Source organism: Coturnix japonica, chromosome 4 (assembly GCF_001577835.2).
Source record: "Coturnix japonica isolate 7356 chromosome 4, Coturnix japonica 2.1, whole genome shotgun sequence".
Taxonomy (NCBI): domain Eukaryota; kingdom Metazoa; phylum Chordata; class Aves; order Galliformes; family Phasianidae; genus Coturnix; species Coturnix japonica.
Genome location: NC_029519.1, coordinates 4,524,744 through 4,539,173, shown reverse-complemented (window position 1 = coordinate 4,539,173; position 14,430 = coordinate 4,524,744). Strand labels below are relative to the sequence as shown.

The window sequence follows — 14,430 nt, the reverse complement described above, 5'->3', positions numbered from 1 at the left end:
TCCTCAATCTATCATGAAAAGAGAGATCCGGGAACCAGTTCAAAGATCTTTCTTACCACGAGAGGGCACATAGATGCAGAGATGCTGTCCTCAAGTGCTCGTTACTGGCTGCATGAATCCAAATTCCATTAGGGCATCACACCAGACACAGCCCTGACTTCCATTCAGGAACCTGCTTCTGGCCACATTCCCTGGGTGATGAGGGAGGATGCAATGGGAGTCAGCAGGCAGGAGCCATGCTGATTGCTTCCTCTGCACCTCTGTCCTCAACATTCCTGCTGGGAAAATGGGCTCAGCTCCAGTGGCTCTATATTCCTGGATGGAAAGCTGTGTTGTCTGGGGAGTGCTATAAACTGCCTCTACCATTGATTTTAGTTGAGCAAATGGGTCACTCAGATCATCTTCTAACTGGCATATAGATTCTTCATGCCCTTCTCTCCCTGTCCTTTGTTGATTTCTACCAATGTGAGATCTTCATCTTAACCCAAGGGAAAGTCCTGCCCGTGGATCACTGCATGGATTCCAGATTGCATAGCCACCAAAATTACCCCATCCTGAGAGCAACCCCCAGACTGATGGCTGAAATGGAAAGAGGGGAGTAGCGAATCAAAGAGGATGAGCACAACCCAGCAGGAACTTACCGTAGGGGTTTCATGGCCATGCCAGCAGTACCAGCTCATCAAACCCAAGGGCAGAACATGCTGTTCTCTCCAGCACCTGTGGAACACACAGGGATCGATCCATTTGTATACCATGGAGCCCAGTAGCAGCAGCTCCAGCCCAGGCAAACGTCACCAACAGCAGCTGGTACAATAAACTTCCTTCCAAACCCATTGCTCTAAGAGCATCTGGAGACCAATACTGGCTACAAAGTCTCCCTTTCCAAGAGAACATTTTGCTTCACTTGTCATTTGTCTCTCAAAACCACGTTATCTTTGTTTTTGGTACCAAAAATGTATATTCCATCACTTTCATTAGAGCAGAGAGGAAATACAACGATGCTTACCGTCAACTGCAGAACTCACATTTTTTAGCTACTCATAAAATTTTAGCACTTGAAAGTGATCCCAGGAGGGGTGTTTATTAGAGGAGTCTGAACTCATCTCTGGCTGAAACTGGCTCTGTCTTGCTATCACGAGCCACATGTGGTTTCAAAGTGCCTCTGACAGCAGTCACCAGAACAATGTAATCCATAAGTTTACATTAAATATTTATATGATGCTACTTTGTGCTCTTCTTGGTTTAATTGGCCTTTGAAATTCATCAAAATCTATTAGCAAAGTTCGTTACTTAACATTGTCGGTATCATTTGGTTGGAACCCTCTGCTAAACAAACAGGTCTGTCTGCGTAGGCCATTTTACAGAGCAAAAGGGCAAATCCTGCTTTGCTCATGGCAGGCTCACAGAGAGCTGGGAGCAGGATCCCATTTTGGAGATATGATCAAAACAGCAGGAATACAGTTCTTTCAGAAATCCCATATAGAAGAAAGTAAATGAAGTTTCCAAAAAGCAAAACGGTTTTTTTCTGGCAGACTGAAGGATTCCATTTTTTTTTCCTAGAGAATTGATGATATTTCAAATGAAATAAAGATTTAAAATACAAACAAAATTAGCACAATTCCCAGTTAAAACAGGAGGAAAGTCTCAGAAGTTAAAACTTCACCATACTTTCAGGACTTGTGTTTGTTGGTTGGAGTCTAAATGAAAAGCAGCCCAAGACACTTTGGCAACTCCAAAACATTTTGCAGATTTACGGTTTCAATAAAAACACTGCTGTATAAGACAGAAGGCTTCAATTTCAGTCTGGAGTAATCTCGTTGTCTCCAGTGGACACAGACATTACCAGGAACAGGGGGCAGACCGCCATATCCCACAGCTGGTACATTTACAACCAAGAAATTCATCAGGTGGAGAAGCAGGATTGAAGACGGGAGAACCTGCAGGAAGAGGAAGAAAAGGGCACCAGTATGGGTAGAGCCCATTGGGAACATGGAGACTGATGTCCCCAGAAACATCTGGTGCCACAGGTGTGCAATGGAGCACTGAGTTCCTCCAGTTTTTAATTTCTATACGGCAGGATTCTTGGGTGGATGTATTGCCATCTTCATGATTTAAGCTGTCCAAAGCCATAGCAAGACAAGGACTGACTCAGTTACAGCTGCTTTGCAGCAAGTGAGAAGTAGCAGAAACAGAACAGCCAGACTGAGCACCCAGGAAACTCTGCTAGGACATTGCTTAGAGAGCCAGGAACCAGAGCTTGGACTAGAAGCTGGTTTGCAAGAGGTTAGGACTGCCAGGAAGAGAAACAGCTCTTCCCCATGCAAATGTGAACAAAACAGATTTTTAAGTCTTTTACCCCAATGGACACTCCCAGCATCTGTTTCTCCAAAGGGAGGCAACGAGCTATTGGGGAAGGAAAACAAATCAAATGGAAGAAAATCCAAAATTCAGAGCTAGTTCCATGCAGACTAGCTAGTTAAAGGAGGTATGATAGTGTCCTTTGTCTCCTTTGCACACTGTGGCACTGTGCACTGGCAGCTCTATCTCATCCTTTCTCTCCAATTTATAGGCCACTTCACGCAGCTTCTCTCTCTCATTGCCCCTGGCTTTGTCCATCTGTGTCCCTCACACAAAGCATTTCTCAACCCTTGCCCAGGACTTGCTTGGACCTGACCATACTCAGCAAACTTTGAGGCAATAGTGCAAAAGCAGGGCAGCTTACAATCTATAACAGAAGATGGAGATGTGGTCTTACCTTTATTACTCTAATTAGTATTCTTTTTTGTGGGTTTTTTTTTTACTGATTTTTATCTTCTTCCTCACATTTGATGAGGCTTGTTTTTGGGGTTCCCACTACAGAGGACCATCTCAGCCACACCAGTTTTTCCTCTCTACAGGTGTTTTCCTGATGGAGCTTTCAGTAGGTTGAAGTAAGTCCATGTAACTCTTGATTTATATATTCCTGTAATCACACACATTTAGAGAGGTTGAATACTAAAGCAGAAAGTTAAAATGCTTGGAAGGTTTTGTGCAAAATCCTCTTAGATGTCCTTACAATGTTTATGTATTGAGTCAAAGTTTTCCCAGAGGGCTCTCTTACAAATAACACTGGGCGTGGATCACAGCAGAATCTAATCCATTAATTGCTTTCAGATCCTTTTAGCATTACCATGTTTGTAAATTAACAGCAAAATAAGAAAAGGATTAACTCAGAATGAGAAGAGTTACACCCAGACACACAGCAGTTACCAGTTACTACCTTGGAGCAGTGGGAAAAGCAAATTCAGAGGGACCAAGTGCCATCTGGTGGATCAACAGGCACCGAACAGGAGACACGGACACGGGGTTCAGGCACGGAAACGATTTGTATGCTGTAGGCATCGTTATTGGTGATAAAAGAAATCATCTTGGTATCAGACATGCACTCCCTTTAGATGACTACAAACACCGCTGCCAAGATTTACAGCCACCCTGCTACTGTGACTCAAACAAGAAGTCCATAAAACTTTAACCATCCAGCTCTTGCATCACAGCCATAAATCCTTACTGTGTTTTATCTCGGACAACACAGACTGAGCACAGAATGCAAAACCATGCAGAATGCACTGGTGTACAATGGGGAGCCAGCATTGCAGTCCTGGGGCTTCAGGAGCAATGTGCCAGTGCAGGGCAAGCTCTCCACCAAATAGAGTTTTTCCTGTTGCATTGCTCTCCCACAAGCTGTCATTGCACAAGGGTTCCTACTACTCCTACCTCTTCATCATTTTATAAACCATGTGATAAAGTGCTCGGTGCAGAGGCAGCACCACAGTTCTGATGCCCCAGAGACTTACTCCCTCTTGTTGACAGAGCTGCTGGTTCTGTTGAGTGTTGCTGTTACCTGATGTAAAGAGGTAGGATTCAATCTATTTTTTTCCAGTAGAGCTTTAAAAAAGAACTTCTTGAGGTACAAGGATATGGTCTCAGCTGGTTCCCAGCCCATTCCCACACACACACCTCACACCTGACACATCAGCTTTACGCACTCCCCTCCCCACGGATCAGCTCCAGCTGCTCTGTGTGCCACAGGTACACCACAAAACAATTCTGCCTGATTTCCCCATTTCCAGAGCCCTTCCTTCATGTTGATGATGTTCATAAAATCACAGTTATTCAAACCTGCAAGATAGAAAAGAGATAAATAATTTACAACTTGGGCAACGTGTCCATTTAGATTAATGCAGGGCTGAAAATAGTGCTTCTCTCCAATTCACTGGATGTCTTCTATAACATTCAGTCCAGTTTAATGGAATGATATTCCAGTTACATGAAGAAATGTATCCGTCACTCACTTTCTACTCCATTAATCCGCAATGGAGATGCTTATTTTAAAAATATCTGCCTTCAGTAGACTTGCACACTTGGCTAATTTTTGAGGTACGTTGTGATGATAAACATAAGGCCATCAGCTCTGAAAGAGAAAAACAGTGATCTCTCTGTTGATACAGATAAATCAGACTGGGAAAGGATCAAAGCTGGGACAGGTTGCCCAGGGAGGTGGTGGGGTCACCATGCTTGGAGGTGTTCAAGAACTGTGGAGATGTGGCACTGAAGGACACAGTTAGTGGCCATGTCAGGGGTGGGTTGATGGTTGGACTAGATTATCTTAGTGGTTTTCTACAACCTTAATGATTCTGTGATTCTATAGAAGGGCTTTCAAACCAGCTAAGTGTATCCTCCCAATTATCTCTCCAGAGTCAGACAACACTCTGAAGTGAGAAGAGAGAAGTGAGTCAGCCAAATGACCCTAGAGGAATGAGAAGAGTGCTGAAATACTCCACGAGCACCTAAAGGCTCCTGCACGAAGGGGTGGGCAGGCACAGGCACTACTTCAGCTCCCCCCACCCTCCCATGACCAGGAGCAGCATCACTGAATTCACAGCATGTGGCCATCCCTGCCCAGACCACATCTGCTCTTCCTGCTTGCTATTGCACATGGAGCATTTGAGCTGTGCCTTGGTGAGGGAATGACACCCTCAGATCCATACTGGTGGAGCCAATAGTAGGTACTCTTCCGTCAGCTGGTGACTCAAGCATACCTATGTATATAGGTATGTGTGTATCTCAGAGAGCTTTTCCATAAGATGTTGGCCAAGATGTCCCTCTCCTCACTACCATTCTGCCTCCTTCTTGGGTCAGGAGAGGAAAGACACAAAGAAGGATGTGTCTCACAGGCTGCTGTTATTTTACTAAGGTAGCACTTCTGGAAAATAACTGCAGTAAATTAGCACTCTGATGGCTGTATGCCAGCAGCACTCATAGGGCCCCAGGAAAGCTGAGGTCTGCCCCAGCCCAGAGCTCCCCTTTCCTGTTCAGTCTGAATGGTCTCTTAATGGGATTTTCAGACATGGCTGTGAGGGCAATTACCCAATCCAAACTGCACCATTTGCTCCCCAACTGCAGAAGAGCATTAACATCTGCAACCAGCTGATCACCGTGCTGGAGGAGAATAATTTTCACAGGTATGATTAAAAGTCACATTGAAGGAGGAAATGAGACCACAAAGGAAGACGCCCCCATGTGAGGTTTGCTGGCAGTGTAGCACATATGTATTGTTATATGAAAGTGAGAGCAGGGCTCCTTCTGGCCCAGGCAGCCCACCCTTAGCAGGAGCTTTGCACCATTTTCAGGGCCCAACTGGTAAGGAAGGAGAAACATCTCACTAGGTTTCAAAACTTGACGGAGGCTGCCACCTACTAACATGCACCTGAAATGACCAAAATGGTGCAGTGTTTCAAAAAAGAAAAACACAACAAAAAAGGGAAGAAAGGTAGAAGAATGGAACTTGTAAGAGGGCTGAAAATGAAAAAGACTTTTGTCTTCTTCTGGCTGTGATGGTGAGGCAGGACATGCTGCCTTGAAAGGTTCAATTTTCCTTGTCTGAATCAATAGCTCCCAGCACATCATTCACACTCAGCTGCTTATCTAATTAAGTTAATTATTTTTTCTTTCCAATTACGCAGTGCCCACAAGTACAGAATGGTTTCCTAGAAAAAGTTGTCTGAAATGGTTTGATGCTCTGGGAGAAGAACCTGCACTCTGCAACAGTGCTGTTGAAGCTTTCTCTCCAGCTGCAGTGAGCCATGCGGTGTTGCTCATTCCCAAACCATGGAGCAAGAAGCAGAATGGTTTCATTGGTGTGACAGGTAACCCAGTCCTGCCTTGGGCCTCAACAACCACTGAGTACATTTGCACAGATTCTCTGTGAAATCAAGGAGGAGTACCTAAAAGTCCTGAGGTAGAAATGCCACATCAGCTGCTTCAAAGCATTTGAGTTTCTTGAGTCTAGAGCTGGTGACCAACTTTTTCCAGCATAGGTGGGATAGCTTGGAGAGCCAGCTAACATTATCACAGCTGTCCCATAAGGCTGCTTGAGTGTGAACAGTAACAAAAGCTCACCACACTAACAAAGAAACAGAAATCAGAGCCCATTTCAAGATTTTGGAGACTTTCCACAGGGAGGGATGCAGTTTTTTTCCCCACTTTTGTGGGCCAGAAAGGCTGAAGGACAATCAACCCACACACTGTATTAGGCAACAGACCCAACCCTCCTGTATTCTCCCTGCCATCAAAAAGCCAAGTGTTCCTGCTTCCCTTGGCACCAGCAACCAGCTTCCATAGAAAGATAGAAAGAAAATGTCACCAGGCCTTTGTGACCTTTTTTCCTGTCCTCTGACAAGCTGCTGGAAGTTGTTTAAGATTCGAATTACAGTTAAAAACAAAGGAGGGTAAGAGGAAATTCCCAAAGTTTTCTTTTCATTCTGGATGTGATTCCCTGCTGATAGATGTAGTTCCTTACCATACATCCTAATGGCCCCTTTAAGGCAGACTCTTTTTCAGTAGAAGTATAGGGCGAGGTATTATCTCCTTTCATAGCTTTCAGGGTCCAAATGCAGGCCTTTCTGTACAAAGGCAATCTGGGTCTTCCCAGAAAGGAGAAATCAGCAAACAGCTCCAAAGCCTGAGCTGCCTGAGCAGAGAACCACCATGGACATCTGGGAAGAAAATCTCTTGTAAACAGGGGACGTTGTTTTAGCACTTAGTGCTCAGCTTCTTTTTCTCCACCACTATACACTATATACACAGAAACAGAGCAGGAGCCAGGTATCATTAATCTTAAATCTTTATATCTTCCTGGAACAACTAGTTGACAGCTGCTAAGCTACTGGCAAACTGTCTGCCTTAAGTATTTTTCCCCTTTCCTTTGGCACCATGCCCCTGGCTGGGTTTCAGCTGCACTTTGCAGAAACCATTCAGAACAATAACTACACACTGCCTCATAAAGTAAGAGTGGAGCGCATTCCCCCTCCAATCACGCCTGCAGCTCATTAACAACAACGTGACCTACACACATTTGCGTGGATGGGGGAAATTAACTCTGCTGTGGACTTTCCTGCCCTTGCTGCAGCACCCAGTGCACCCACAGAGCAGTGGAAAACTCAGTTTACTCAGACTACTAGCAGGAAATAGGGTCTACACGAAGTCAAGGCACGAATGTCAGGATCGGCGTGTGCTTCTCTATTATCCGCATTTCATTCTACCGTTTCACACTCGAACTTCCCTCTCTTTTTACTCAGTTCACACAGGGTCCAATGGCAGCACAAGGGCAGCAGCGCCCACTGCAGCATCTCTGCTCTTAACGAACCTCTGATTCCCCTTCCTCCTGTGCCACCTTCCTCTGCCTTTTGGTACTGCAACCACTGCAAAACAGCACAGCGATTTTACGAAGGGGCGGAGGGGGGCAGCAGGGATCACGCTAAAAAGCTCGACTCCAATCGCCCAGCACTGCCTGCACTCACTTAGTGAAAGGCTTTTGCCAAGGAATTGGATGCTCTGTGGTCCCTTCGCCTTCACTCAGGATGCAGTCGGTTTCACTGCAGACCTCATTTGTGAGGCAAAGTTGGCAGAGGATCATAGAATGGCTTGGGGTGGAAGAGATCTCGAGGATCATCAAGGATGGAGTGGTGCCTGGTGTAGGGGTGCAGTCCTTGTAACTTTTGGCAGCCTGTATCATCTGCCCATAAAGCCCATAAAGGGCACCTGGCTTGCACAGCATCTCCTCAGCCAGGAAAAAAAATGATGCATAATTATTGTGGCTGCATGCATGTAGTGACAGGGAGCCCACGAGCATAAGTGAGGATCATTGAGATAACAGACTAATGAGCAGGATGTCTACAACCCATGAAGGAGCTAACAAAAGGATTACATGACACACCTGTGGTATTGCACAAGGAGGCTGTGGAGACCAGAAAATGCCTAAATATAGAGCTTATAAATGTACAGAGGGAGCTGAACATGTTGCATTGCTAATAACTAGCTCACTAGTGTGTATGCAGCATATGGATAGAATAATTAACCAATTAAAAAGTGCATGGAAGATAAGGGACGGGAGATGCTAACCAAAAGGAGAGGCAATAACTACAGCACAGAGGACTAATGGAATGTACTTACACAGAGTGTGAGGTCTGGGTTCTCTGTAGTTGGGACAGCATTGGAAGCCACTGCTGCTGATAGCCTTGTGTGATGGGCACGAGCATAAGAGCCGAACTCATGGCAGAGTAAAGGCAAGACAGCATGGTCTGGAGGGAGAAATTGACTTGAAACCTGCTTTACATCTTAGCACACTAAATCCATCCACAGTCATCTGCCACAGTAACTCAGCGTATTAAACCTATGGGTTTTCTCTTCCACTTTTATCCATTTGGGAAAATTCCTCGTTAGCCACTAGTGGTCGTTGTTGTCCTGTGCAGCAACAATTCCTGGAGTTGGTACAGGGGGAGAACACTGCCAAGTCATTTCCACATGCTTATTTCACCAGGTACAAACCACAGTCAATATCTGAAAGTCAAGCACAAAACAGTGGATCAGTTCCTTCATCAGGAGATGAGCGGGTGCTACACTTACCTCTCCTTGTAAATTACATTCAGCGTCAAGGAAAACACAACACTTTGACAACAATTAGGCACCGCAATGAATTGGAAACACTGCAGCAAGCCAAGCAGATGCTGCTTTGTTTACAGACTTCATGTAAACACTGATTCTGATGCAGCTCCTTTCATCCTGGGTGCACATTTGTCCCTCAAACTAACGACAGGCAATTGCAAAATCACAGGAAAATATGATGCCCCGTTTTGTGGAAGTCGTGTGTGTTTGCTGAGCGCTCATACAAAGCGAGCTCTCAAACAAAGCAGATGCAGTTCCACCAACATCCCCCCAAACCAACCCTCTGCAGTACATAGAGTTAAAAATTTAGGCCCAGGCTGACATAGGGGCACCACAGGCTTTTAAGTGCTCGGCTTTGAGGTATCCAGCACTTAAAAGAATTCACAAATATGAACACTGGGATGGGGGGGTTGCAAAGCATATTTCAGTGCTGCATGGAGTTACCCTGGCTACTCTTGGGTGAGCTGGGCCAGGCGTTGGAAACCATACAGCTGCAGCTGGATACCATAAGGTACATAAAAGGTGACCATGCTGTTATTAGTAAGTGGGATGGTATATACCTCACCAATGAAAAGCTCAGTACATGTGCACTCTGAGCTGCCCTGATCATCAGGTATAATTTTCGTGGGGCTGTGACACACCTTTATGCGGTTAAACTCTGTCTTGGTGGGGTTTTCAGGCCCTTGTGAAGTTGGAGGCTTAGATCTTCCTTCATTCATTACCTGTGCAACCTGATGTAGGGAGCCTGCTTTGGCAGAGGGGTTGGACTTGATGATCTTTGGAGGTCCCTTCCGACCCCTACAGTTCTTTTGTAGGATCTGCATTGGTTTATGAAGAATGGAATAGATCTTTATATATTCTAATTTTTCTTCAAAAACCAAAGTGGATCTTACAAATGCAGGAAGATCTAAACCTAAAACCCACCCAAAACAGAATTTAACCGCATTTCTGCCCCAAGATTTATTTTCTTTTGAGCTGATTCACTCTACAGCTCAACCCTTCCTTCTCCAGACAGCCACATCCAACTGCAGTGGAAGGGTTAATAAGAAATGAAGATAAAAATTAGGGGAAAAAACAAAGAGTAACTTCTTTCACTTGTTCCATTTTTTCTGCATTTTGCAGATTAGAAATGGAATCACTGTAAAAACCTCATCTGTTGATAAAATGTCTTATTACCGTTTCTCCCCAATCATAACCACTAATCAACACTGCAATGATGCCATCCTGTCTGCTCTCTTTCTATGGGTTAATTACATACATATATAGCTACACGTGTGCATAAATATATGCATGAATATGTTCTCTTACACAGTTTACTTTCACGTGGGCAGGAGCTTCAGATGTCACCCATGAAGGGAGCTCCACCTCTTCTCTAGGGAAGGAAAGCAGGGGTTTTCCTTGGGACCAGCATGGTGTCCTGCCACCCATCTCAGACATGTACCAGCCCTTTTTGCCCATCCCTTTGGTTAAGCAACACATGACACACATCATCCATGGATGCACAGTGAGCAGGATTGAACTGATCAAGGCAATTTAATGGGCAAAGGACTTAAAACAGTCTCACGCTACCTCGAGCAGTGTGGGAAAATAAGATTGCTAAGAACCCGATCCAATATGTTATCTACATTTTGTTGCTGTCATTAGGAACTTCTCCATTGACTTTGCTGTGCTTTGAATTAAGCACCAAGCTTATACAGTGAGAAATGGAAGAAGAAACTCTGGTTCTGAAGAAAGCTTTACAGCATCCTGTATGTGAGCCTCCTGCAAGCCTCTCAAGGCATGTGCTATCGCTACACAGCAGAAGGGAGACAATATGCACCTACATCCCAAATGCCTTCCTTGTTCTGGTACAGGAAATTGTTCTGAGGCCACTATTTCCTAAAATAATAATAAGAAAAAATGTTTTTAATCTTCTTTTCTGAACTTCTGTAAGGAAACGTACTCTGCCCCCCACACACCTCCATGGCAGATCAAAGCAAAGGGGCTCACACCACCCGTGCAGCAGGACGTGCTCTGGGTGCACTCTGAACGTTTAGTTGTAGGCTGTCCCAAAGGTTGCGTGTGCACTCATTAAGAAAAGGTGGTGGTGGGGGGAAGCCTGTTAAAAAAATTCATTAACTTTAAATCCAGTTCCACATAAGTCCATTTTAGCGCAATCTATATTCAGGCAAGCATTTAAATATTCTATTAAAATGGATCCATCCTCAAATAATGTGGAATCCAGGGAAGTAATAGCTAACATCTCAGTGCTAAGCCTCCATCAGAGTCACTACGGTGCCGTGGTACCCCCTTCATTTCTCTCCAATTCTGGCACCTGTAACCATAGCAACATACACTGAAACCTCTCAAGCAGAACAGAACTGACAATCACAATAACAGCACAAAATACCTGAGGTGGGGGGAAAGAAAAAAAGAAAAGGAAAAGAAAAAAAGAGGAGAGGCACAAGCAGGTAGTTGGTGAAATTAAAAGCTGATGACAAGAAAACAGCTGGAAACAAATGCTGGCGCACATGGCCACGTTTCATCAGGCAGATGGATTTGTGCAAACCTGGCCCACTCTCTCTTATTAGCTATGGAAAGAGAGGTAAAATAAATATTGTTTCAACAGAGAGGAGAAGTGTGAACTTGAAAAAGTTGTTGCAAATAGAAAGCAACTGTATTTCTGCTGCCTGAAGTCTGGCAGAGCTCAGGGTTTGCCCATGGAAAGGCAGTATCTTATCCAAATACAACATGCCTCAGAGAAACACCATCCAGCAAGAAAGAAAGAGAAGTCACCTTTTAAAGTGATTCTAAAAAGAATAATTCCACTAGTCTACATCAAAGAAAAGGTTTGAAATGAGCGTGAGTTAATAAACCATATATGTGTAAACTGGGATAACTTCCTAGACATTTAAGGGATCTAATTAGCATTTGAATGCTGTGAGGCAAGAAAGGGAAATGCTATCTTTAAACTGTAACAATCCAAAGTAGAAATGAGATTGACCTGTGTGGGAGAGCTGGGCAGGATGCAATGCAAGGTTGGCTCAGAAGGCTGACGGGGCCGGAGCTGGAAAATGAGAAAGACCAAGGCTTTCATGAGACCTGAGAAGAGGCCTTGTAGGTTTTATTTGTTAACTCACTGTGATGAATTTAGGAAACAGAACTACAGATCAAGAGAGGGGCTAACACCAGCATCCCCACTGTACCCCACTCACCTCATAAGAGCTGGGCATCAAAACCTCAGCAAAGTCATTGGGACAGTCAGCAAGCAAGGCTCTCTGGGGAAAAGAAAGGTAAGGAGATAAGTATGAGACAAAAACAAACAAGATGCTAAACGAGACAGCCGAGGGAAAGAAGCACTATGGAGCTGTAACCCCAAAGAAACCAACAGCAGCTATTGCTTTGAGACTGGGTAGCATTTAGTTGCCTGCGGGGCTTCATAGGCTCTCAAAAGTTGTGAATTACATTTGGCTGCTACAACCCAGGCCATCTCCTGCTAGAAGACAAGCTACCAGGAGCCAGTCCTCTTCCCTCTGTGTTGGCTTCATGCAGGAAGACAGAGAGCAGTGGTGGCCCTGGGATGTCACTGCTCTGTCCTCAGGGTGATGATGGCAGAAGGTCCATGCTGTCCTTCTGCTCCAAGCATTCATTTTTTCCCTGCTCTTTTACTGATTCAAACCTCGGCATGCAACAGACTGGCGCGGGATTCAGTGGAAGCAGAGGAAGATTTGGGCTTGAAATAGAGAATGCTGAAAACGGAGGAGAGCTGAGATGTGAGCGAGCATTAATGTTCTGAGAAAAGGGTCAGTCTCTTCTTTCTCACTGGCTTCTCAGGGGAAAAATGTAACCGTTGAGCCACAGTGCATGAAAAAGCTGTCATTCACTGTCATGTAGGAAGCACCTTACACTCCTTCCTCTGGGGAATTTCCTCAGTCACTGGATTGTGTAAGAGAGAATATTTTTCCTCTACAATCGTGTCTCATTGACTCCAATTTTCTTCTTTGTCATTCATAAGAGTCTTTATGCTGACCTTCAAGAATGTTTTGAGCTTTCCAGCTGATTTCTCTAATGCCTCCAGGTTAATATGGGTTCCGTGGTAGCAGAGTTTAACGGCAGGTTTGCAAATAGCAGACAGACAAAGGCACAGGAAGGGATAGGGAAAAGCCGACAAGTGCAAACCATGGGGCGAAGCCATCCCTACAGCCTCCCCAGATGTGGGAGCTCACAGTGGACCACTGAGTTCCATCTTTGTGTCCCCACACAGCACATCTGTGCCCACACCTCATTCAATGCTACCCAGAGCGAACTCATACCCCACTAAAGAAGACCTTTTTACTTCAGTCTTATTTATGGAAAGATAGCCATTACTTTTTAGATTGCTAGGAACTACCACAGTGAAAGCATTTGCACCCAGCATCCCTGTACTTCTGCATTCACTTTCACCAAAATTTGTGAAAATCTTAATGACTCCAAACTTAAAGCTTTTATTTCACTTGTCAGCCTTAAAGCTAATTTATTATCATATGGGTTGATGCTGCAGGTTTGACTGCTAACATGAATATGTTATTATCCTGGACTTCATTCATTCTAATCTGGAATTTGCTAATAGCCCATTTCTTATCTGAAAGTATTACCACTATTAATACAGTTGGGACTGTCTTACTTGGACCAGCATGCACTCCTCCATATAACTACAGCAGTCACAGAGGTTGTTCTCAGTTTTGCTCAGTATGGTAAATATACCTGGATTCCTTCTACCCCAAAACATACACACATGGCAGATCAGGACATGGCAATGGAAGGACATCGTGACAATATTACTTCAAATCTTGGTCATTCTGAATTTCTTCTATTCTGGGATAAATTAGAGGCAAGCAAGTACAACTGTTATCTGGCCTGCTCCTGCTGTAGGACTCATGTAAAGGGCAGGATTAGGGCTTTACAGCTGTCCAGCTGTTACCTATCTACCAGTGGAAAAAGTATATATATTAATTATTATATTTTAAACTCATGCCTTGTGATTTCAGAATTAGGGCTGAATCCTATTAGGGAGACAAAAAGCTCCTTGTCGTTCGTACAAGTCTAATAGTGCGATAGATAGAGAGGCTATTATATTTGGCACAATATTTAGAGAAATTAATCCTCAAGTGCAAAAGATTTGAGGGATTAACTGACTGAGTGACAGCTGAGCTCATCCAGCCTACATCCTTGGATTGTGCAACAAAACCATTTGCCTTCAAGTTGAGTGCATTCCTCACTCCTGCCTGAGTCAGCACGACTCCCGCCCATATTGCTCTCAGGTCCTCCAGGGAGATCAAGAACCTAATAAATAAATCCTCATTTCATGGCAGTTTGCAAAACTGTCATGCTGCACTCATTCCTAAGTGTTTGCATCTTCTGTCTTCCCTCTGTATAAAAAAAATAAAGATCTATCCTATACATAATGGCTATTAAGGCATTGAAAATTTG

At 44.3% G+C, this 14,430-nt stretch overlaps 1 long non-coding RNA gene across 1 annotated transcript; it reads right to left on the bottom strand.

The window, feature by feature from the left end:
• Positions 1 to 671: 671 nt before the first annotated feature.
• LOC107312664 lies at positions 672 to 12,589 on the bottom strand. Its single transcript, XR_001554540.2, has 5 exons — positions 12,177 to 12,589; positions 8,491 to 8,877; positions 4,332 to 4,450; positions 2,756 to 4,158; positions 672 to 1,937 (listed from the first exon to the last, which is right to left on the bottom strand). It is a non-coding gene; the product is annotated as an uncharacterized LOC107312664 (long non-coding RNA).
• Between the last annotated feature and the right edge of the window lie 1,841 nt (positions 12,590 to 14,430).